Source organism: Protopterus annectens, chromosome 4.part0 (genome assembly GCF_019279795.1).
Source record: "Protopterus annectens isolate FY-2018-M chromosome 4.part0, PAN1.0, whole genome shotgun sequence".
Classification (NCBI taxonomy): Eukaryota; Metazoa; Chordata; order Ceratodontiformes; family Protopteridae; genus Protopterus; species Protopterus annectens.
Genome location: NC_056733.1, coordinates 640,653,971 through 640,680,156, shown reverse-complemented (window position 1 = coordinate 640,680,156; position 26,186 = coordinate 640,653,971). Strand labels below are relative to the sequence as shown.

At 36.8% G+C, this 26,186-nt stretch overlaps 1 protein-coding gene across 3 annotated transcripts in view; it reads left to right on the top strand.

The window, feature by feature from the left end:
• LRRC43 (leucine rich repeat containing 43) overlaps positions 1 to 26,186 on the top strand; it is a 1,074,258-nt gene that overhangs the window by 223,503 nt on the left and 824,569 nt on the right. The window contains exon 1 of one of the 3 annotated variants that reach the window (XM_044068604.1): positions 6,320 to 6,533. The exons of the other annotated variants lie outside the window; for them this stretch is intronic. The gene's annotated coding sequence lies outside the window, so the exon portion shown is untranslated. Of the gene's footprint in view, positions 1 to 6,319; positions 6,534 to 26,186 lie in introns of those variants that run through there. 3 annotated transcript variants of the gene reach the window in all.

Below are 26,186 nucleotides of genomic sequence, written 5' to 3'. Positions count from 1 at the left end.
TTTCGTAGCTAGCTTTAGAGGATTTGATGATGGATCTCATTTTTTTGCTGAGGCAGACAAGGGAGTTTTCCAGTCTTGGGACTTCACCCTTTTCTGCAACAAGTTTTTTCCTTCTGTTGTAGAGTTAGTTTATGGTGGGGGACCACCAGTTTGGCTTCCTTTTTTTGGAGGAGAGTGTCTTGGTTCTGTTTGGTATCACCCGTTTCATGTACTTGTGTATGTGTTCATATAGTGCACTGGTGTATGATCCAGTCATGCACCTATTTTCCATTTGCATGGGTGTCATGAAGTTAGCCACTTCTGTTTTTAAAAGTCCAAAATTGGCTTTTGAGAAGTTTTTTACAGTGGTTTCCTTTGGGGGGTGGGGGGAGGGATGTGGATATCCATGGTGATTAGCTTGTGGTCAGATGAACGAGATTCCACTCCCACACTGCTAGCACGTCCACAGCAACATCTATTGTTGTGGAGGCATTTCCTCCAAGGAAGGGGGTTATCCCCTTGGTCATGGCCATCCTCTTGATAAGACATCTGTTACTCAGGGTCATGCAGCACACAAGCATCTAGCCAGGGTCAAATTACATCCAGTGCAACTCTTGGCTGAGCCAGTTCTTGTGGGTGGGAGTATGCATGGATATTGAACCCTCTACCATGCATGCTTTGGTCCTGTCCAGCAGAGCAAGATTTAGTGCTGCAACTTCTGCTGAGGCTGTGCCCCTGCAGACCTATGATCACCCTAGCTCATCCAACCCTCTCTACTAACTCCCCCAGCCCTTCCTGTCATTAACCCCCCATACCTGTATTGATATTTCACATAAAAGCACTTTTTGCTTTCACACTTCTCCGCACTCACACTCTCACACTTCCCTTTGAAAGACATGCAGTCCTGTACTCCATTCTCCACCTGTGCAGATGATGATAACTGTGTTTTCCCTTTGTTCATTGTTACTTGGGTTAGCTGTGTCTGATGCACAGTGTGGCCAGCCTATGCATGGATAAGAACAGACTGGGTTGGGTTTGCATACATAATTTTTACTGTAGTGTATCTGCTTAACTTTTGCATACTGTGTTGTGAAGCTGTATGCAATCTGGTGCCTGTTTGCTAATGCCATGGCATATTGTGCCTGTCTGCATCTGGCATCATCATTCCCTGCTGCTAGCTTCTCTTCTGACTGCTCATCTGGATCATCCCCTGCTGCCTTTTGTGATGGAAACTGACCCTCGCAAGAACCCATCCTGTTGTAATTGCTTCTTGGGTATACTTTGTAACACTGAATACACAGGCAGTATTTTTGCACATGTGGCAGGGCCATACTGCAGGACACCACCAGATGAATCCAGACAGCAGAAGCATGCATTCAGGAGCCCAAACACACACTTAATAATATTTTTGGTTTGTGATTATGCATGGTTGCACCCATAGTCTACTGGATTTTGTGGAGTTCTTAGTGTCATGAGCTAGGGTTCCAGGACATGCCTGGAATTGATAACATGATGCCCTGTGTGAAGTCACCCATCACAAACCATTCATACTGGACATAAGTGTACCATAAGTAGTAGCCATGATACTTGCCTGAGTAGCCTGCACACATATTGTAGATGATAACCTGCACACTTATTGTAGATGATAATCTGTGCATTACAGACCACCTGACAGCTGGAGTGATACCCTTTGCAGTTTACATACTTCCTTCCCAGTTCACTAGGCAGGGCATTTATTTGGGTATAATCTGTGGCTCCTAGTACATCAGGGAATAGGTTTCATGACAGAAATCCTGCATGGTGCTGATGCTCAACTATGGGGTAGTTAGGAACCACATATGCTCTCCTGCATGCTGAAGCATGGCATCAAAAAACTGATGGAGTATTCTTGAGGTAGATTTGTGAATTACCCTTACAGTTTCCAGCGAGTCACTGAAAGGTCCCTGTAGCTAATATACATAAAGCCACACATACCTTGGTATCCACTGGGATAGGTACTATGTGACTCCCATGAGATTACAGACAAGACTGACACATTTCCACAGTTTCTTGTGTGGTGTCCATATTGACATGGTACTGGTCCATAATGCTGGTGTCTTGGAGGCCATAAAATGTGTGGTCAGATGACCCTGCGCCTCCAGGGGCAATGTTGCACACTGTAGTACATGGCATCGACAAGAAGACCCTCTTGCAGATGCACATTTCAGTAGCTGTAGCAACCTTTAATATTACTCTGATAATTACTCAATCTGAACATGATTGTGTGCCTGAATTCAAATATACTGCTGGCACAGCGCTGCTGCACTGCATTTAAACAATTATGAATAATATCGCCATCTTCTTATACCTCATTATCCTAAACGGTACCTCATTATATACTAAGTAGCTCCAAATGGAGAGCTGAAAAGTCAGCAAGCAAAGGAGAGTAGTACTGCTGAAATTGAATTCATCCTCAAGTCTTGGTGAGTATCTTCATGAGGTGGACCCTGTTTTTCACAAAATCTCACCAAGGTGGCACTGATGTATAGACTGTATTTATATAGCATATATAATGGACAGACATAGAACAAAAATTAAAAAAGATAGCTGGGTGCACAAGACACAGGATAAAAAAGTGCCCAATCCTGGAAGGCGCACTGGTGCCAGGACTGGAAAAAATGACAACGTAGAATCCTCAAAATACGGAAACATTCCTACAGTGGGGTCAGGCTAGACCAGGTCCAGCGGGAGGATGGGCCCCCTGTTGTAGAAGGAAGTAGCAGACCACAAAAATGACAAAAACTGATAGGCCAAAGAAGAGCCATAAAGATGATAGAGCGGACTATTGAGGAGAAGAAAGAAATTATGTATTGTTACTATTATGCAAAAAGCACAGAATTTCCAGACACAGGATATACAAAAACATGAGATAAATTAGAGTTCAGAAAAATACTTCTGCAAGAAAAACTACCAGAAGCTTCAAATAAAAATTTGTGATCATTAATACAACAGATTTTTGAAAAGCAGTATACAAACCAAGAAACTTTGATCTATTTGGAAAAAGAAGCATCTGAGAAAGTGCAAAAATATAAACAATAAAAACCTGGATATTTTTGAAAAATATAAAAAAGAAATATGGAAATGAGAAAGAAAGAGAAATTTGATATGGTGTAATATCTATGCAAATGCGAAAGGCAAACTAATCAACATAAAGAAGGCAGCCCCAAAGATATATTCAAAGAGAAATACAGGCAAAGGCATCCAGACATGGAAAATTTCACAATAAAAAATATCACAAAGAGGGAATGTAGAAAAGAAGATTAGTAAAGTAGAAGTTAGAAAATGGAAATTGAAGTTATGGAGTGCCTGCGAAGTGAAGGATTTGATGTAGAAGGTCTAACAGAGGTTACATCACAAAATTCCCAAAGTAAGGAGAAACAGGAAGATCAGGAGACATCTGAAGAAGAAATATGGAAATGGGAAAGAAAAAGAGATTTAATATGGTATAATATATCTATGCAAAGGAGAAAGCAAAACTAATTAATACAAAAAGAGCAGCACCAAAGATATTTGAAGAGAAATACAGGTAAAGAAATCTGTACATGGAAAACTTTTTATAGTACAAAAAAGAAGACAGAGGAAAAGTAGAAAAGGAGATCAGTAATGAAGAAGATAAAGAAATATAAACTGAGGTTATGGAGTACCTCCAAAGTGAAGGATTCGTGTAGAAAATCTAATTCAAAAAGCACCACAAAAGGATAGCGCAATGGAACTCCAAAATAAGGCGAAACCAGTGGAATAGGAAGCAATTGGACAGGTGCCATATGAAGATATTTTGGAGCCTTCCACAGGAAATAAGTATAATCATTCACTTGAAGCTTGATGGCAAGGGAATGAACAGGAAATTGTGGAAACTCTGACACAGTTAATGTTGAGGAATGATAGGCCAGTGAGTTGTCATATGACAGAGCAACAGATGGCACAGGATGAAATTGAAGAGAATGTGCCACAGGAAGATGCAATAGAACTTTCTACAGAATGCCTGCAGGAAATGGAAAACAAAAATGTGCCCTCAGTTTAGAAGAAAATGAGGTAAGAGAAGAGTTGCTTGACTATATATATATATATATATATATATATATATATATATAAAGATCAATGAAAGAAATAGACTACAGAAGGTCAATAAAACCCAAAAAGTCAGAAATTTGATAAAACAAATAAACACAGTAATTAGGACTGTCCATAGAGATCCGTGTGATATAATAAAAGTAAATAAGATATATTACTGGGCATCTAAATTAGTAACTGATAAAATTCTACCACGGGAACACAGGGTAGTGAGGGAGAGAAAGGGGAAAAATCGAATACCATCATGTAAGTATTGAACAGAGAAAACTATAAAGCAACTTAGGCAAGAAGTGTCACTGTTAGAAGGGTATAGAAGAGGGAGCAGATCAACAAAAATACTTAGAAAGATAGACATGATAAAAGCAATGTGCAGTATTAGAACAGATCAGGAACTATCATGCACTATCTCAAATAAACTAAAAATCTCAGCACAGGTAGAAAAACTTAGAAGATATGCAGATAAATATAAAGGAAAAGTACAAAATAAGCAATTTATTGATGACTCAAAAAAGTTTTATAGAGAATTGGGAAACAAGGTAAAAGGAATTGAAAGACCACCAAAAAAAGAAATAGATACATTTTTGGAGAAGTATCTATGAAGATCCTGTGGAGGACCCACGGTGGTGGTGCTGCAGTAGCATTGTCACCTCCCAGTAAGAGACTGCCTGGTTCGATTCTCAGCTAGAGCGTCTTCTGCATGGAGACATGCGTGAATGGGCATACCTTCGTTGAAGGTTGTGTGTCAGGGCTGGTAACTCAGCATGTAAAAATCAACTACCAATCATTAGCGGACCGGAGTTCCGCTGTGGCGACCCTTAACCGGGAAAAGCCGAAAGACACAAACAAATTTATGAAGATCTTGTGGAACATAACAAAGATGCTAAATGGATAGAAGAAGTAAAAGAAAGAATAAGAAGTTTATAAAATACAGAATATGAAATGGGATGAAATAACAGCCAGAGAGACTGAACCAAAGTTAAGAAAAGCCTCTAATTGGAAAACCTCAGGCCTAGATGCAGTACCTAACTTATGATTAAAAGTATTAACATCTTTGCAAGAAGATTTAGCTATGAGTAAGAAATATGCGCACCCCGAACAGACAACAACCTGGCTAACAACAGGAAAAACAATGTTCCTATTTGAGTGAACCTGCAAACGATCCTAAGAATTATTGACCAATAACTTGCCTTCTGACAACGTATAAACTATACACTGGAATTGATGCCAACAGAGTTTATAGTCATTTAGAAGAAAACTCAGTTATGACAATAGAACAAAAGGCAATAAAAAAGTCATATGGAACAAAGGATCATTTATTGTTAAATAAAGTCATAGTAAAGAACTGTAAAAAGGTGTTGTTCATCTCACTTGTCTTGTCAGTATGGAATAGACGAATGTTCTTGGGTTATGTTGTAACAGCTTTATTATGTGCAAACGCATCAGGAAAGGAGGTAAATAACTTTAATTTAGGTAAACTTATAAACAGACTCTCTCTCTTTCATACATGTTCACTTTCTGTCTGTACTCTCAAAATGGCACTGCAGTTAGCACGTGCCTGGTATTTATATGTACATTCAGTCCTTGGAAATGCTTCTTAAAGGTACAACACACACACACACACACACACACACACACACACACACACACACACACACACACACACATATTCTATATCCTCCCTCTTTGAGAAATAAATCATACTTCATTGACGACATTGATTGGCATGCAATAAGTACAAAATAATTGTCTGACATACAATTATACAAGACTAAATACATATAAACAATCGTGCAAGTTGCTGTGTCTTTCACACTAGGTTTAGAGATGCAACCAAATCATGTGACATAATATTTAGAATCTGGTTTAGCAACTGGAACGGTCTCTGCTGAATGTTCAACCTTAGGGACATCAGGAACATCATCAAGAATGGAAATGGGAGTCAAGACACGTTCTGCAATAGGAACATTGTCTGGATTGTTCTGTGTGTAGCTCCCACTGTATTTCATTGTAGAAGTAACAGACTGCAGTTTTCCATTATACCACAAGGTGGAGCTCCTCTTCAGGAATATAAAATACAATTCTGAAAGTGAAAGAGAGGGGACTGGAACACTAGCTGAAAGAGAGAAGACTGAAAAACTAGCTGAAGGGAAAAGGGCCTTGCAGCATGACTGTTTTTTTTCTTCTAGTGTTTTGGGACAGAGAAGTGAGGTAGCAGTTTGTGTCTGTCTCTTGCTGAAATCCTGGATGATGGTATTTTGTGGATTCAGGAGAGAAGTCTGAAACCAGTAATTCCGCAACTGCATATGAGTCAACAAGAAAAGGAGTTCCCTTGGGCCTAGTGCAGAGATGCCATAGATGACTACCAGAGTTCTGGTGGTTGATTTTCCATTTTTCTCCCCAGAGGAACTGCAGTGCCTGATCGCTGGGATATTCTCAACAGAGTGGTGAGAGGCCTTTGGCTGTCATTTTTATAAGATTGTGAATCCCCCCTAAACGCTTTGCAGATTACAAATAGCTGGGATCCATATGAGCTCCAACCTTGGGCCCCATCAATGCTGGCAGTAGAACTGTAAGTAGTCACTGGCCAGTGAACAGGGTACAATAGAGTGTCTCATAGCTGATCTGTTTAGATTGATTTAGGGGATAGAGGGTGTTAGTACTGTTGCCTTAAAGACTCTGTATTGCTAAATGACATTGCATTTTCTCATATTTGTATTGTTGCATTATAAATCTTTATTGTTCGGTGACATTGCATTTTGCTCGTGTTAGTACTGCTGCCTTCAAGAATCTTTACTGCTCAATGACATTGCATCTTTTTCATATCTGTACTGTTGTATTATAACCTTTTTTCCCCTCCCTCAATGACCGTGCATTTTTTTCCATGTTTGTAGTGCTGCACTATAAAAACTTTACTGCTCATTGATATTGCCTTCGTGTGCATGTTTGAATGTCAAGATCTTTTCTGTTGAGTTCTGGGGAAGGGGGTGAATGTATGGTTTCATTTCATGCATCTTTCACTCTGCCTTTCTGCTAACTGGTGCACTGTTGAAATAATTTGTTGTTGTGCTATTGCCCTTTAAACTAAAGTGTCACCTAGAACAAACTCTGTTATCACTTGCCACCTTGGGGTGTTGTGCCTAAAGAAGGGGTGTCACCAGAGTCTGGTAGGAAGGAACCCATATCTACTTCAGCTACACCTGCAGGTGCTCTACATGAGATTTAGAGTCTGCATCACAGGAACAATCAAAACGAAAGAACGGCAGTTCTAAAAACACCAAAACCAATAAAAAAGAACGCCTTGGACCACAGTCTTTTCCTCTCCAATGAAGCAGGAATCCACAGTATTGTATCTTGTATCCACAAGAATTCTTGGATACATTTGGCGTACTGTGGATTCCTGCTTCATCACAGGAACAATGCTACAATATTAGTTCTGATACAGGAAGAAGATGTCTGCGATTTCTCCTGTACTCCACACTCTCAGATTTCACAAAACAGGATCTCGGCTTGGCACATATACCTGTTACTTGACCAATCCAGTTGAAACCTTTCACTATTTGTATCCTCACTGTCTCTCCTTTTTTCAATGAAGAAAGAAATCTGCTTGTCTTATCATAACTGGACTTCTGAAAAGAACATTTTCTTAGTAGTTGAGCTTTGATTGCTGTGTTGTTCTTAGCTTTAGGCCTCAACAAACTAGAACTGATAGGCAGGGTTCTTCTGATTTGCCTGGATAGAAGTCTTTGAGCATGTGAGCCAAGTATATCATCACAGGGTATGTTTCTGAGATTAAGTAAGTTCAAAAAGACATTGGTATTGTCACGCTTTGACTTCTCTAGTAATTGCTTTGAACTTTGTACTACACATTTAGCTAGACCATTTGACTGTGAGTATTCAGGACTACAAGTAACATGTACAAAGTCCCATTCTCTTGCAAATCTGTGAAACAATTGACTGGTAAATTGCGTACCATTGTCAGATATAAGCTTATGTAGACTGCCATAGATGGAGAAATCGGGTTTCAGCTTTGTAATAACAGTAGTAGATGCTAGGTTAGATAACCAATCAATCTCGAACCAGTTTGAATAAGAGTCGACCAACACTAAGTAATGCTGATTGTTCCACTCAAATATGTGAGTGGCTACTGTTGACCATGGAAGTTCAAGAACTTGACTTAGCTGAAGTGGCTTTTTCTGCAGATGTGTTCTAGTACTATTGCATACTGAACAAGTTGAAGTACTTTGTCAATGTCTTTTGCTAGAGAAGGACAAAATACTAGTTCTCTTGCCCTTCTTTTGGTAGATTCAGAACCTGGGTGACCACTATGCAAAATCTGGATATATACATGTTGTAAGGAAGCAGGAACAACAACTTTAGGACCTTTGAAAATAATGTCCTCTTCCGTCAACATCTCATCTCTGTAAGGAAAATAAGGTGGTACTTCAGGCAGTACACTAGATTGCTTTGACAGCCATCCTATCTGGATACAGTGGTTGAGCTTTTGCAAAACAGGATCAGTCGTTGAATGATCTCTCAGCTCATCAAGTCTTGTGGTCAAAAAAGTACGCACTTCCATGGCATCAAAGTCAAAATTTTCTGCATCAAGCTATTCTGTTGCATTTCTGGGTGATCTGGATAAGGTATCAGCCAGATAAAGAAGTTTGCCTTTTGTATGGACCATTTTGAAGTTATACTTTTGTAATTTGAACATCATTCTTTGTAATCTTGCTGGAGCGGAATGCATTGACTTCTTTAAGATAGTAAGTAGAGGCTGATAATCAGTTTCAATCTGGATATCTCAACCATAAATATAATCAGGAAACTTGGAACATGCAAACACAATTGCCAAAAGTTCCTTCTCGATCTGAGCATATTGCATTTCAGTTTTGGTAAGAGTTCTAGCTGCATATGCTACTGGTCTATCCTCTTGAAGAAGAACTGCACCAAGACCAAACTTTGAGGTGTCACAGGAAAGAGTAACTGGTCTAGTGACTTCATAGTACCTTAGGTAGGTGGGTTGGCAATTTTCTGCATAAGAGCATCAAATGCTCTCTGGTGCTGTTCTAGCCGTGACCAAACAGCATTTTTGTGCATCATCTCTCTTAAAGGCAGTGTCAGTTCACTGAAATGTGGTATGAACTTGCCCAAATAGTTAACCATACCAAGAAAATGCTGTAGAGCTTAAACATTATCTGGAGCGGGCGTCTCAGGAATAGTGGCTTGTTTAGACAGGTCTGGTCGTAACCCAGTACTAGTAAACAAATGACCTACATGCATGACTTCTGGTAGTCTGAATTTGCACTTTAGAGGATTGGGCTTTAAATTCACTTCATGTGCTCTGTCTAGAATTTTCTTGAGGTTTATATCATGCTCTATTTCACTGTTGCCTCCAACCAACAAATCATCTACTATTATGGCACAGGGATAGCCTGAAAAGATTTGGTCCATTGCACACTGGAAGACTTCACTTGCAGAATTTATTTCAAATGGCATCCTGAAAAATCTATATCTTCCAAATGGGGTACTGAATGTAGTCAGTAGTGATGATTTGCGATCAAGCATTACTTGCCAAAATGAACTCTTTGCATCCAAGATGGAAAATACAGTGGCATTAGGTATTAGAGCTGTGACGACTTTGACTGTTCACATGGGATGATGAGGTCTTTTTAATGCATTGTTCAAGTCTCTTGAGTCGATGCATATTCTGATCTCGTCAGAGCCATTTTTGTGAGTTGCTACCATAAACGATACCCATTCAGTTGGTTCTGTAACTGGACAAATTACACCTTGTTGCACCATTTTATCCAACTGCGCTTTAACTTTGTTCTGCAACACTATTGTAGCCTTTCTTTCCAGTCTGAGCACTGGACTGACCTCTGAGTCTAACTTCATTGAATACACAACTAGAATTTTGCCTAGCTTATCATCGAAAACATCATCATATTCTGAGAAAACAGCATCACTGAAACTGGAACTGAGATGTGCTTATATGATGAACTTCTTTAGTAAAGGAAAGGAAGTCCATTCTCAGACTGTCTCTGAGATGTAATAATCATTGCACAGTTCTTCAAACTATGTAGAACAACAACTTGTAACTGTTCCCGGCCAAATAACATAAAAGCACTACTGAGGCTTCGGTTTGAAGTTCTTCACCTCCATATGCAGCAAGTCTTACACGCCTAGCCATATTAAGTTGTTCACTAGCTCTCACTTTAGCAAATGTTTCTGCTGACATTACATTACACTTTGAACCAGTGTCTACTTTGAGCTCAGTGGGTTTACCATGGATTCGGACAGTACAAAATACTTCGCCCTTTGCTAATAAATCTACTGCATTAACTTTTTCACCAATCACTGATACACCATCTGTGTAGAAAGCAGACTGTAACCCTACTTGATCAATTTGCTTTTTTGACTGATCTTTATAACTGAGTGAGGCTTACCTGACTTGCAGAACCTTTGAAAATTATTCTATTTTTTACACTTGTGACATTGCTGACCAAATGCTAAACACCTTTCTCTTTTAGACTCATGACTGGCACCACAGTTTTGACAGCTAACAATAAAGCCTGACTTGGGTTTTGCTGATTCACCTGTACTGAGCAGTGTTTGTTCTGCACTGAGCATGCTCCTTTGACTGAACTGGTCCTGGAACTTGCTAGACAACTCTGGGTTTTCCATGGGGAGCCTGCAGGGGAAGCAGGTGTTACATGTCTAGACCTGTTTCTATTTGCCACATATTGCATGCCCTCTATATTTGCTCTGGAGCCTGTCGAAACCATGCTCTTGTCAGTTGCAAGTATACTTGTGTGCCTTTCTGTAACTTCATTGATTTGACAAATCTCAATAACTTTGCTCAATGTTAAGTCTCTGTCCCGAAGCAAAATCTTTCTCACAGCAGCACTATTGATACCACACAGAAGCCTGTCCTTTATTAACTCATCTTTAAATCAGCAAACATGCAAGTTTTAGCTTTGTTTCTCAAGTCGGTATTGTAAGCCGCAAATGTTTCCCCTGGTCTTTAGTCTCTTGTGTAAAACAAATGCCTCTCTAATGTAACATTGGTCTGGGGGTTACACATCTCTTTGAATTTATGCTTCAAACACTCAGGATCTTACCTTGATTCAACCCGAACAACTACATGATGATTTTCACCTTCACCTTCATACACTGCTGATGCATACACAAATGAACGCTCTCTATCAATGGCCTCTGACCTAGCTAGATTTAGAAAACTAATGCCTTGATGTATCATCTTTATCTGAGTAAGCTACTTGTATAAAAATATTGTACTCTTGCTCAAATATTCTCCAATTCTCTGCAATATTCTGATCGAATACAAGTGGTGATGGTTTTTGAAATCCATCTGTCATGCCAGCAACTTATAGCAAAACACAATGCAATCTAAGTCCACTTGTAACTGTACGAACACACCCACCAGTACTTGTAACTATGCCCAATAGCACAATAAGCCTTTTGAGTAATTGAACTCTGCGAAATACTTTGCAAAATAAACTTCCTGGGCACTGTAACACTCTTGAAATTATTGTACTTCGAGAAATCACCTCTTTATCAGTGTAAGAAACATTTCAAAGTAATTACACATTGCGAGTAAACTGAGCAGCAGAAGAAGCTCAGAATGAGAAACATTTCAAAGTAACTACACATTGCAAATAAACTGTACACAGCACACTGAAACACTTCTGAAATGGCTGTACTTTGCTAAATAATTCTTTACAGTGCAAGAAACACTCTGTAATGGTGGCACCCTGCGAGTAGACACATCCATCACAAGAAACTTTTCAGAATGGCTGTATATTAACTACACTTCATGAAATAGTTGCACTTTGCACACAATAAACTCATTAGAATAAATGCCCAGTAATAAATGGAGACTGTAAGCACTTTTACATACTTTGCCATGCTTCAAATAACTCTAGTTATGCTATGCAGAGCTTTATTAATGCAAAATAACTGTTTATGACAAAACCCTGTAATTTGCCAAAAACATGCATCTGTCTTGCTTTATTTATGCTTAATATCCCCTTTTGCCCTTTGTTATATTTGGTTTGCTCATTGAATCTCTTTTCTTGTGCTTGTTTTACTGTAAACATGCTCATTTAGCAATTCAGAAGTGACACTGAACCTTTTATGTACTTTCCTGATAATGGTTTCATCAAATATCTTAACTTTGAACATTTTGAACATTTTATACCTTTCACTTGCTTAATAAATATTACTGTGCTATTCATTTGCTTAGTAATGAGTTTTGTGCCCTTGTAATGCTCCATTTTATCTTTTTTAATAAAATAATCTTTTGTGCAAATTTTCATTACCTTTAGTTTATTGCTGGCCTTTTTTTATTCTCGTTTCTCTGCACCTCATATCTCTGAAAAGCAGTCTTTGGAATACTGGTTCTGGCACCATGTCGTTCATCTCACTTGTCAGGATGGAATAGACAAACTTGTATTGGTTATGTTCAAGCAGCTTTATTGTATAGAAACACATCAGGAAATGAGGTAAATAACTTTAACTTGGATAAACTTATAAACAGACTGACTATCTCTCTCATACATGTTCACTCTCTGGCTGCACTCTCAAAATGGCACTGAAGCTAGCATGTGCCTGGTATTTGTATGCATGTTCAGTCCTTGGCAATGCTTCTTAAAGGTACAACACACACACATATTTTACAAAAGGGGAATAATTTAAGTATGGCATGGATTGACTACAAAAAAGCATTTGATAGTTTGCCACAGTCATTGATAAAAGAGTGCTTAAAAATGTATAAGATACACACTACACTGATTGAATACATTACATTGACCATGACACCGTGACAGACCACTTTGCAATTAAGCCATGATAAAGGACAAATTATTATTTCGGGGATAAAAATTCTAATGCAGATATTCCAGGGTGACTCTCTGTCACTGCTGCTATTCTGCCTTGCCCTTACCCCATTAAGCTGTCTACTTAACAGCTTAGACCATGGCTATAATTTGGCTCCTAGAAAACAACAAAGTTTAAAGACATCTCATCTTCTCTTTGTCAATGATTTGAAACTGTATAGCTCATCAGATGAGGAACTGAAAGTACAACTGCAAGTTGTCAGAACTTTTTCAGATGATATAAGAATGTCATTTGGTCTTGATAAACGTGCAAAAGCAACATTTAAAGCAGGAAGACTGCAGCATCAAGAAAACATCAGTTTGGGACAAGAATGTGATATAAAAGAACTTGAGTGGAAATTGATGAATGATCAACAATAAAACATGGACAAATGTAAATAAAACTTAGCAAGGATTACTTCAGAAGACTTAAATTAATCCTGAAAACTGTGTTGACATCTAGGAACAAAATCCAAGCTATGAACCAATTTGCTCTTCCTGTCCTAGCTTACAGTTTTGGAGTGATTGACTGGCCCCAAAATGTGTTGGATAGATTAGATAGGAAAACAAGAAGGATGCTTCATTTTCACCAAATTATTTTTTTAAATCAGTGCATCCCAGGATTATATATTCCCCATTCTGAAGGAGGGATAGGACTCCTTGAAATTGATTACATGTACTGATCTGCAATCGTGGGCCTCCACAGATATCTGCTAACCTCGCAAGGTCCAAATGTAGTGAAAGTTTTGAAACATGAGGAAAATAAATCTAAGATGACTTCTCTGCTTAGGCTCACAGAAACATATTGGCATCAAGCAGGAATGGAAATCAAACCACAAGTAGATAAAAAACAGGCAGCAACTGAATGTGCCAAAAAAAGAAAAGAGAGAATATAAGTTGATGGACCAGATGAAAAGGCAAGAAATGTGATTTGCATAAATATAGTTGCAAGTATAGAAAACTCTGGAAGAATCTCATGTTGATCAGGAACGAACTCAGGAATGGTTAAGGAGAGGCAAATTCATACCAAGAGATGAAAGGTTAAAATTGGCAGCACAAGATAGTGGGCTTACATGCACACTGGTTTACAAAGTCCATTGAACATGTTGGAGAAAGAGACAAATGTAGGTTTTGTAAAACAGAACTGGAAACAGTTGCACACCTCATTGCTGGTTGTGACATACTAATGGTAGAAGGGCTGTAAACTGAAAGGCATAATAATGTGGCAATATTATTGCACTGGGGATTGTGCAAGCATTATGGTATTGAAGTGGCAGAAAAACACTGGAAACATGAGCCACAAAGCATCATAGAAAATTATGAAGTCTACAACACATGGGATCATCCATTACTAACAGTTCAAAAGATAGATGCTAGAAAACCAGATGTAGTGGTCCAAGAAAAGAAGACAAAAGTAGCCTTGATCATTGAAATCGCCACACCTGTGACTACAGTGTCCTGCATACAGAGAGACACAAAGTCATAAAATATCAGGATTTGCAAGCAAAAATGAGAGCAATGTGGAAGAAAGATACCCAGATAGTTCCAATAGTAGTAGGAGCAATGGGTCTTATAAAAAAGAATCTACAATCGTATTTAGATATGCCACAATACATGTAACTCTGCACAAATTGCATTACTGGGCACATAGCGGGTGCTGGGAAGAGCACTTTTGGCTGACATCAAAGATTGAAACGGTACTAATTTCATGAACTTTAATCATACTTTGACATAGGGATGGGGTCTATTCTCATCATGGTATTAGAAATCCAAAAGATTTGAAGCAATTAAAAAAGGGTGTAACCAATGGAATGGAGAGATGTAACATCAGCAAGCAAAGGAGAGTAGTAGTGCTGAAATTGAATTCATCCTCCAGTCTTGGTGAGTACCTTCATGAGGTGGACCCTGTTTTCCAGAAAATCTCACCAAGGTGACACTGATATATAGACTGTATTTATATAGCATATACCATGGACAGAAATAGGTAAAACATGAAAAAAGATAGCTGGATATACAGGACCCAGGATAAAAAAGTGCCCAGTCCTGGTAGGCACACTGGTACCAGGACTGGAAAAAAAATGACAGCGTAGAATCCTCTAAATACGGAAACATTCCTACAATGGGACGAGGCCAAGCCCAGGGGGAGGATAGCCCCCCTGTTGTAGAAGGAACTAGCAGTCCACAAAAATCACAATCTGATAGGGCAAAGAAGAGCCATAAAGACGATAGAGTGGACCATTGAGGATAAAAAAGAAATGATGTATTGTTACTATTATGCAAAAAAATCCAGAATTTCCAGACACAAGATATGCAGAAAAATTATGACAGGAATTAGAGGAAAAAACATGCTTCCACAAGAAAAACTGTCAGAAGCTTCATATAAAAATTTGTGGTAATTAATACAACAGATTTGTGAAAACAGTATGTAGACCAAGAAACTTTGATCTGTTTGGAAAAAGAAGCATCTGAGGAAGTGCAAAAATGTAAACAACAAAACCTAGATATTTTTGAAAAGTATAAAAAAGAAATATGGACATGGGAAAGAAAGAGAGATGTTATATGGTGCAATATTTATGAAAAGGCAAAAGCTAAATTAATCAACATAAAAAAGGCAGCTCCAAAGACATTCAAAGAGAAATATAGGCAAAGGCATCCAGATATGGAAAATTTCACAAAAAATAATATTACAAAGAGGGGATGTAGAAAAGAAGATTAGTAAAGTAGGAGTAAAAAAATAGAAGTTGAAGTTATGGAGTGCATGCGAAGTGAAGGATGTGATGTAGAAGGTCTAACAAAGGTTACCTCACAGCATGATGGAACAAGTTCCCAGAGTAAGGAGAAACAGGGAGATCAGAAGACATCTGAAGAAGAAATATGGACGTGGGAAAGAAAAAGAGATTTAATATGGTGTAATATCTATGCAAAGGAGAAAGCAAAACTAATCAATACAAAAAGAGCAGCACCAAAGGTATTTGAAGAGAAATATAGGCAAAGGAATCTTGATATGGAAAACTTTATAATACAAAAAATAAGAAGACAATGAGGAAAAGTATAAAAGGAGATTAGTAATGTTGAAGTTAAAGAAATATAAACTGAGGTTATGGAGTATTTCCGAAATGAAGGATTCAGTGTAGAAAATCTAATACAAAAAGCACCACAACACGATAGAGCAACAGACCTTCATATTAAGGGGAAACCAGTGGAATGGGAAGCAATTGGTCAGGTGCCATATGAAGATAGTTTGGAGCCTTCCACAGGAAACCAGTATAGATGTTCACTTGAAGTTGGACAGCAAGGGAAGGAACAGAAAACTGTGGAAACTCTGACACAGTTAATGTTGAGGAGTGATAGGCCATTGAGTTCCCATATGACAGAGCAATGGATGGCACAGGATGAAATTGAAGAGAATGTGCTACAGGAACATTCAATAGAACTTTCTATAGAATGCCTGCAGGAAATGAAACACAAAAATGTGCCCTCAGTGTAGAAGAAAACGAGTTAAGAGAAGAGTTGCTTGACTTGCTAGAGATAAAAGACATATTAAGATCAATGAAAGAAATCTGCAGATGGTCAATAAAACCCAAAAAGTCAGAAGTTTGATAAAGCAAATGAACACAGTAATTTGGATTGTCCATAGAGATCCATGCGATATAACAGAAGTAAACAGGATATATTACTGTGTAGCTAAATTAATAACTGATAAAATTCTACCACAAGAACACAGGGTAGTGAGGGAGAGAAAGGGGAGAAATTGAATACCATCATGGAAATATCGAACAGAGAAAACTATAGAGCAACTAAGACAAGAAGTGTCACTGTTAGAAGAGGGAACAGATCAAGAAAAATACTTAGATAAATACTTAGATAAATGTGATAAAAGAAATGTGCAGTATTAGAACAGATCAGGATCTATCATGTACTATATCAAATAAATTAAAAATCTCAGCACAGGTGGAAAAACTTAGAAGAAAAGCAGATAAATATAAGGAAAAGTACAAAATAAGCAATTTATTGATGACCTAAAAACTTTTTTATAGAGAAGTGGAAAACAAGGTAAAAGGAATTGAAAAACCATCAAAGAAAGAAGAAATAAATACATTTTGGAGAAGTATCTATGAAGATCCTGTAGAACATAAGTAAGATGCTAGATGAATAGAAGAAGTAAAAGAAAGAATAAGAAGCTTAAAGGTATAGGATATTGAATGTGATGAAGTAACAGCCAGAGAGATTGAAACAAAGTTAAGAAAAGCCTCAAATTGGAAAACCCCAGGCCCAGATGCAGTACCTAACTTCTGGTTGAAAGTATTAACATCTTTGGATGAAGATTTAGCCATGAGTAAGAACTATTTATATGCACACTCTGAACAGACAACAGCCTACCTGGCTAACAACAGGAAAAACAATGCTTCTACTTATGAGTGAACATGCAAGCTACCCTAAAAATTATAGACCAATAAAGTGCCTTCTGATGATGTATAAACTATACACTGGAATTGATGCTGACAGAGTCTGTAGTCATTTAGCAGAAAACTCAATTATGTCAGTAGAACAAAAGGGCAATAAAAGAAAGTCATATGCAACAAAGGCTCATTTGCTGCTAAATAAAGTCATAGTGGAGAACTGTAAAAAGGGGAAGAATCTAAGTATGGTATGGATTGACTACATAAAAGCATTTGATAGTTTCCCACATTCATGGATAAGAGTGTTTAAAAATGTATGAGACACACCCTACACTGATCGACTACATTACAGTGGCAGACTACTTTACAATTAAGCCATGATATAGGACAGATTATTATTCCAGGAATAAAAATTCAAAGCAGGATATTCCATGGTGACTCTCAGTCACAGCTGCTATTCTGCTTTGTCCTTAACCCATTAAGCTATCTACTTAGCAACTTAGGCCATGGCTATAATTTGGCTCCTAGAAAACAACAAAGTGTAAAGATTTATCATCTTCTCTTTGTCAGTGATTTAAAACTGTATAGCTCATCAGATGAGGAACTGCAAGTTGTTAAAACTTTTTCAGATGATATAAGAATGTTATTTGGTCTTGATAAATGTACAAAAGCAACCTTTAAAGCAGGAAAGCTGTAGTACCAAGAAAACATCAGTTTGGGACAAGAATTTGATATAAAAGAACTTGAGCAAGAGGGAGTGTATAATTATTTGGGAACTGATGAAGGATCAACAATAAAATATGAACAAGAGCGAATAAAACCTGAAAACAGCATTGACATCTACAAACAAAATCCAAGCTATAAACCAATTTCCTCTTCCTATTCTAACTTACAGTTTTGGAGTAACTGACTGACCCCAAAATGTGTTGGATAGATTACATAGGAAGACAAGAAGGATGCTTCATGCTCACCAAATGATCTATAAAAATCAGTACATAACAAGATTATATAGTCCCCGTTATGAAGGATGGATGGGCCTCCTTGAAATTGATTACATGTATAGCTCTGCAATCGTGGGACTCCACACATCTGCTGACCTCACAAGACCCAAATATAGTGAAAGTTTTGAAACATGAGGAAAATAAATCTAAGATGATTTCCCTGCTTAAACTAGCAGAAGCATATCGGTGTCAAGTAGGAATGGAAATCAAACCACAAGTAGATTAAAATTAGGCAGCAACTGAATGTACCAAAAAAACAAAAGAAAGAATATAAGGTGAAAGACCAGGTGAGAAGGCACAATATGTGGAAAGTGCATAAATATGGTTGCAAATATAGAAAACATCTGGAAAAACCTCATGTTTATCAAGAATGAAGGCAGGAATGCTTAAGGAGAGGCGAATTCAAACCAAGAGATGAAAAGTTAATATTGGCGGCACAAGACAGCGGGCTACATACACATTGGTTTACAAAGTCCATTGAACATGTGGGAGAAACAGACAAATGTAGGTTTTGTAAAACAGAACTGGAAACAGTTGCACACCTCGTAGCTGGTTGTGACATACTAATAGCAGAAGGGCTGTATACTGAAAGGCGTAATAATGTGGCGAGATGGTTGCACTGTGGATTGTGCAAATATTATGCTATTGAAGAGGATGAAAAACACTAAATTTGATCCATAAAGCATCATAGAAAATGGTGGTCTATATCACATGGGATTATCCATTAGAAACAGTTCAAAAGATAGATGCTAGAAAACCAGATGCAGTGGTCCAGGAAAAAGAAGACAAAAGTAGCATTGATCATTGAAATCACCACACCCAGTGACTACAGATACATGCGTACAGAGAGACACAAAGTCATAAAATATCAGGATTTGCAGGCAGAAACAAAAGCAATGTGGAAGAAAGATATACAGATAGTTCCAATAGCAGTAGTAGGAGCAATGGGTCATATAAAAAAAGAGTCTACAATCATATTTTGATATGTTACCAATACATGTAACTCCATACTTTTTGCAGAAGGAGTCATTACTGGGCAGATTGCAGGTGCTGCGAGAGCACTACTGGCTGACATCAAAGACTGAAACAATACTAATTTCATGAACTTTAGTCATACTTTGACTTAGGAATTGGGTCCATTCCCGTAATGGTGTTAGAAACCCAAAATATTTGGAGAATTAAAAAAAAAAGTAACCAACCATGCTAAATGAGGTTGCCATGTCATGCAGCTTGGTTTTCTTAATTGCACACATCCTGCACATGACACTTGTCACACAAATTTGCTTAGTACAATGTAGATCTATAGCTAGGTCCTCTAGCACTCTGTACCCGTGCCACAAACTTGTGACCTACCCCTTCAGCTATTCAAGTGAAGAGCAAAAAAAAAAAAAAGACAACGACAACAAAAAGACACTGATTTTATGTACAGGAATTTTTTTACAGAAAAAAAAAACTGCAAAGCTAGCCTCTTGATTGTGCTCCCTAACCCTTCTCCACCCCACCCTTGCTACATTACCAGTGCAATGTTGCAAAGTTTTCCTAAATCCAACCAGATAATATTAAATGTTCTGCATTTATGTATTGTAAGTTGTAGATGGTACTTAAAGAGACAGATGGCTTGCTTCAGGCATATTATTCAATGTGAAGAGCAGCTTTGCTGGAAATAAGTATTAACTGGTATCTTACCCATGATATAGAAGGCATGAATGTGCATTTTGTAATATGAAGTTGTTCTTCCAAGCTACGATATTACTTACTACCACAGGCATTTACAGTAAGATACACACACATACACAGGTGCAGTGGGTTCTATAGTACATTCATTACATCAAGCATTTTATAGGGAGGGTTGTTTTTCTCAAACTGCTGGTTCATCGCAGGATGAGGGCTGCTTTGAGTGTGGGATCGCTGTAGAGTGGGAAGCTGAAATCTGACCTTTCCGGAATGTTTTGCAATTTTGGAGTCGGTATATATCATTAGCAGAATGTGTTTGGGGGGGTGCACGGGGCTTGCCCCCTATAAAAAAAAAAAAAAAAAAAACATTTTATTTCTTTCTTTCCTATTTTATTTTTACTTTTGCATTCGCTGAGGCTAGTGCTTGGAGCATGTGTACCAGCATCTTGATTGATTTAGTATTGACCATTTGTGGTTGATGTAGTACATGCCAATGTAGAAGGAATCTAGGCACATATAATCATACATACATACGTATCAGATTATTATTATTGTTTGCCTTTTGCTTTTTATGTAGACTTCTTGGAGCATCACACTTTATGGAAAATTCATGTAAAGTGATTTGTAGGCAACTCTAAGTGATATAACATAATGCATACAGTCCATTAATATTCATAATGTGCTTTACTGAATATTGGAAACCTACATTATGTGACAACATATATCACCATTAGTACAAATGTTATAAAATTATGATAAAGCATAACTATTTAGGACAGCTGCATAAGTGCTTGAAGTGTTGGCACAGTTGTCCTAATTGTGGTGACAGACATGCAGTAAATTCCTTGCCCTGTTCTGCATTAGCATATGTTCTCACTGTCTGGCCCAGTAAGTCTCCCTAAAACCACAGAAAATCACATGAATATTATGTAGATATAAAAAAGTACTTTGGTTTCATTTGTCTGTTCATTTGCAGTCATTTATATTGTAATCATCTGTTTAATTATGTTCAGAATAATAGGGGAGTTAGAGCCAGCACTCACTAGATGGAAGGGAAAGAAACTAAGTGAAGTGGCAATTCTGGAAGCTTTATCAGTCCATTCATACCCTTCTGCTGGAAATGTACATAAACACACAACAAAGTAAATGTCCAGTGATTCAGCACTCCACTCCAAGCATTAAATCAATAGAAGATCCAAAATCCATGTAAGGCATTTGTTTATTGGATTTGTTCATAAAAAGATGTAGCACACCACTCAGTGATGACAAACCAAATGCTCAATCCAATGTTGGTGTGTATAAATAAAAAAACTTCATCAGCAAGATCTAAAATATAGGTTAATGCTATCTTAGATACTGTAGGAAGTTCTTCTACAAAGAAATTACCACAAAAGGCATTGGCTAAACCAAAGAACCTCTAATAGACAAAAACAACTGCTAACGCCATGCTATGTAGACTTGAGAAGCCAGAAAAAATTCTGAAATAACTCGTGCAAGCAGCGTCTGGTAAAGATCCACAAATTTAATAAAATGTCATACAATACACCACACGAAACTAGATGTAAAACATAAAAACTGATTGAGTGCTTTCACCCGTGAGTAATACAGGCTTCATCAGAACTAAAAGCCATATTGAATTCATGACCATATTTAAAAAATCTTTGGCGCCAAAAATTTTAAAGCTGCACATACTCAATTAATACTTTGTGGTTAACATACTCTAACCTTGCTTACATTAATATAAACTGCAAAAGTATTCTAAATCAAGTTAAAAATGTTAATGAGTAAGCATGAACAATAAATATAATTAATATAAATAATATAAATAATATATTGCAGCATTATTAAAGAGAGTTGATAAATGTCATTAAATATATTAAACACAAAAAAAATATTTAAACACAAAAAATGTATTTATCCACAATAAATACAATAAATTAGGAATTTGAAATTAATGACTCAGTTTATGTAATAGTGGTTTGATAGTCATACTTTCATTCAAACCTGGGGCGGAGGCAGCATCAGTATATATTTGCCACCACATTTCCCTATATGATAGATGGCCCTTCTGGTCACCCCCCCCCAGGGTCAGCTTTAACTGTGTCAATTATTGCAAACGTAAATCGATGATCAGCCCCTTGTTGTTTAATATGTCTATAAAGAGCGTTTTTTTCATCACTCTTTTTGATAGAATAAAAATGACCATAAATTCGTTTGTTCAGCTGTCTCTCAGTCTTTCCAATATAGAACGCTGAACAAGCTGTGCATAGGGCGATATAAATAACAAATTTCGTTTTGCAATTTCCTGATTTGAATCTAATAAAAGATCGAGTCACATTATCCAACCTAATACCTTGACTGTTGTTAATAGCAAAACACCAGTTACAGCTACCACATTTTTGTGTGTTCTTAAATGTAATGCATTTTTGTATGGGGGAATTTTCCAACAACCTCTTCATATTAGGGCCCACTTTGTTCACAAAACAAGGTCGACGCCCCAATATATTCGCTATTTGTGTGTCTGCTAATATAATGTTCCAATTACTGTTTAAAATTTCTTTAAGTTTATAAGAAAATGGTCCGTATTCTAAAATGCAAGATCTACAAAAATCAATAGAAAAAGATTTAGTAATGGCAGCATTACTGTTTTTAGTAAAATGTAAATTGTTAGATTCCAAACCTAGTAATGGTATATATCTAGTACCCCATCCTTTAGTCACTTGACTACTTATGTTACACATCATGTTAGTGTCATAGCCCCTATCCCTGAATAATGAAGTAATATACGCTACCTCAGCTATCATATCAGAATAGCCAGAGGTCATTCTTGCAGCTCTGATTAATTGTCTCTTGTAAATATTTCTCAAAAGAGACTTGGGGTGGTTGCTGGAATATTCTAAATAACTATTAGAAAATGTAGGCTTCCTATAAATTTTAGAAGAAAATTGAGAATTTTCTATAAATACATATGTGTCTAAGTAAGCAAGTCCATCTTGACTTTGTGCATAAGTAAATTTCAGAAAACTACTACTGGATATCAGATAATCGATAAATTTATAAGAATCTCAACATTAGCATCCCATAATATATAAATGTCATCTAGGTAACGTATGTAATATTTTATATATCTATAAAAATCACTTGGGAAGATAACGGATTCTTCCCAGTCTAACATTACCATATTAGCGAAAATAGGGGCACATGCAGCTCCCACTGCTACCCCTTTGGTTTGTCTAAATATTTCACCTTCGTAATAAATATAGTTATGGTCTAACACTATACTCATCATTTCAGTGACTAGACAAATCTTGTCCCAATCAAGGTCAGCATATTTGTTAATGCTTCGAGTGAATGCTTCTAGCCCCTCCCTTTTCGGTATACACGAAAAAAGGTCTATGACATCTGTAGTTACAAATAAAATGTCATTCTTATAAGTATGGGTGGGAAAGTGGGACAAAAAATACCATGAATCTTTAGCTAAATGAAAAATTTTATCACAGACGTGCTTTAACATATTGTCGATAGCTACTCCCAGTGGGAATGTTTTAGATCGGCTACCAGAGACAATTGGTCTGAAAGGGGGGTCATTCAAATTCTTGTGGATTTTAGGAATTCCAACTAATGTGGCAGCTATAGGATGATCAACCTTAAGAAAATTATAGATATCCAGGGTTATACATCTATCAATAAGAAATTCTTCAATATGAGAATTTATTCTTCTATAAGCCAAATTAACTTCATTTATTGAAACAATTTCATAATTGCCAGTAGAATGAAAAATATCAAAGATCTTGGAGGCATATGTTAACTGGTCAAAAATAACTATGCCCCCACCTTTGTCCGGTTTCATAACCCAGATAGCTGTATTGTTTCTAATATTTGTTAAGGTATCTTGTTCTTCTTTCGATAAATTATGTTTATATTTATTAGACTTTAACTTGTTATTTAGCTGATAAATCTGCTTAACTACCGATTTCTCAAATACCCCTATAGTGGGATGGCATATAGGCATGTATGTACTTTTCTTTTTTAAAACCGTACGCTCATTGGTGCAGTTTGTCTCTTTATTTCCTGTGTTGTTAAACATAACAGCCAAGTTCAGTTTTCTAATATACAGTTTAATTTGGCAAATATTGTCTACCACATTGAAATTTGAGGTTGGGATGTATTTTAAACCCTTCGAAAGTAAATTAAAATGTGAAACATCCAATTTTAAATCTGTATAGTTAAATATGTTGAAATTCTTGTAACTGTTGGTAACGCCAACAGTACTGATACCTGCATTCTCATTTATAATATGTTGCTCTTTTTCATGTGCCTTCGTCCCTATGTGCAAAGCGTTATTATTGTTTCTCCCTACTTGTTCTTTTATATTCTCATTACAAAAAGTTATTGTATTTAATATTGGGGTTTCTTCCAATTCCCGGCCCCACTTCCAATCCCTTGTCTTGTCGTAATTTCTGCTGTTGAAAAAATGTGAATTCTTACGATCCTGGTTATAATTTTGGTTGGGTACATAACTATTCCAATTTTTATCATTACTATTTTCAAAACCATTACAATTGTCTCTCCAACCATACACTGTCCCTCTATCATATTGTTGAATATCTCTTGTTAGCTTGGAATTCTTCCTATCAAATGCCTTTTTAGTGTTAGATTCTGCCATATTAAATTGTTTAGTGTATAACCTCTCCCATTGTGCAAACAACAAATCATTTAAAATACTTTCATTTAGTTTTTCTGCTTCTTGCATACATTTAACCAATTTTTCATCATTAAATTTAATTAACATTCTCTTATATTCTCTACTACATTTATCAAAACAAATATTAAATTCCTTTTTGATATTGTCATTCACATCAATACCCATAAGAAATTAAAAAAAAACTCAGGCCCTTGGGTATAATGTTTATGTTTATACATTTGGTGAGATAAGCATTCTCTAACTTTAAAGTGTTAATTAAATTCAATTTTTTACCAAACATATAAATCAACTCTTTTAACGATCCATTAGGTACAACATTGCCCGTAAAATTCTCATAACATTGATCACTATCAAATCCACAATTTTTATCTAAAAATGTTTTAAATTTGTTAAGATTGTTCTCATTTAAGTCATTTTTTGAATCAAAATTTTTTTGATTATATTCAGTACCTTTATCAGTAAGTCCTTTGCCTACTTGTGCGTAGGTTTTGTAAGGTAAATTTCTCTTAGGTTTGGCACCTGTCCGCTTAGCGTCTTCTTCGGTGTCGACAAAAGAAAAATCAAAAGTGTAATCAAGCCCATTCTGCTACTGTTCCTTAATTCGTTTGGTACAGCATCCAAAGGTAAATCAGTACAGTTCATAGTAGTGTGGCAATTACCTTGACCATTAGGTATATTAGGAGAATTAAGTGAATTGTCAGGAATGTCATCATAATGTAGCGGCATCCGGTTTGGTACTGTAGATTCCTTATCATCTCCTTGACCTGATACCAGTCTATGTAATCCACCAAAAGTTTTATAATTGTCAGCAGTATTTTTACCAGGATCTTTTGATACCGACTGCAGCACCATAAAGTTAGAAAAAAGTGTAGTAAGCTTACTAACTTCTTTTTTAAGTTCCAAAACCTCCGATTGTAATTGCTGTAAGGAATGCATTTCTGAATTAGGCGGTGAGGAACATCCGACTTCTCGATCAGCTTCCATAGCCTTAACAAACGAAATAACCACAAAAGGCGTTGGCTAAACCAAAGAACCTCTAATAGACAAAAACAACTGCTAATGCCACGCTATGTAGACTTGAGAAGCCAGAAAAAATCACACAAAAAAAAAATATATATATATATATATATATATATATATTGTGGATAAATATATTTTTTTGTGTTTAATATATTTAATGACATTTATCAACTCTCTTTAATAACGCTGCAATATATTATTTATATTAATTATATTTATTGTTCATGCTTACTCATTAACATTTTTAACATTTTTTAACTTGATTTAGAATACTTTTGCAGTTTATATTAATGTAAGCAAGGTTAGAGTATGTTAACTACAAAGTATTAATTGAGTATGTACAGCTTTAAAATTTTTGGCGCCACAGATTTTTTAAATATGGTCAGGAATTCGATATGGCTTTTAG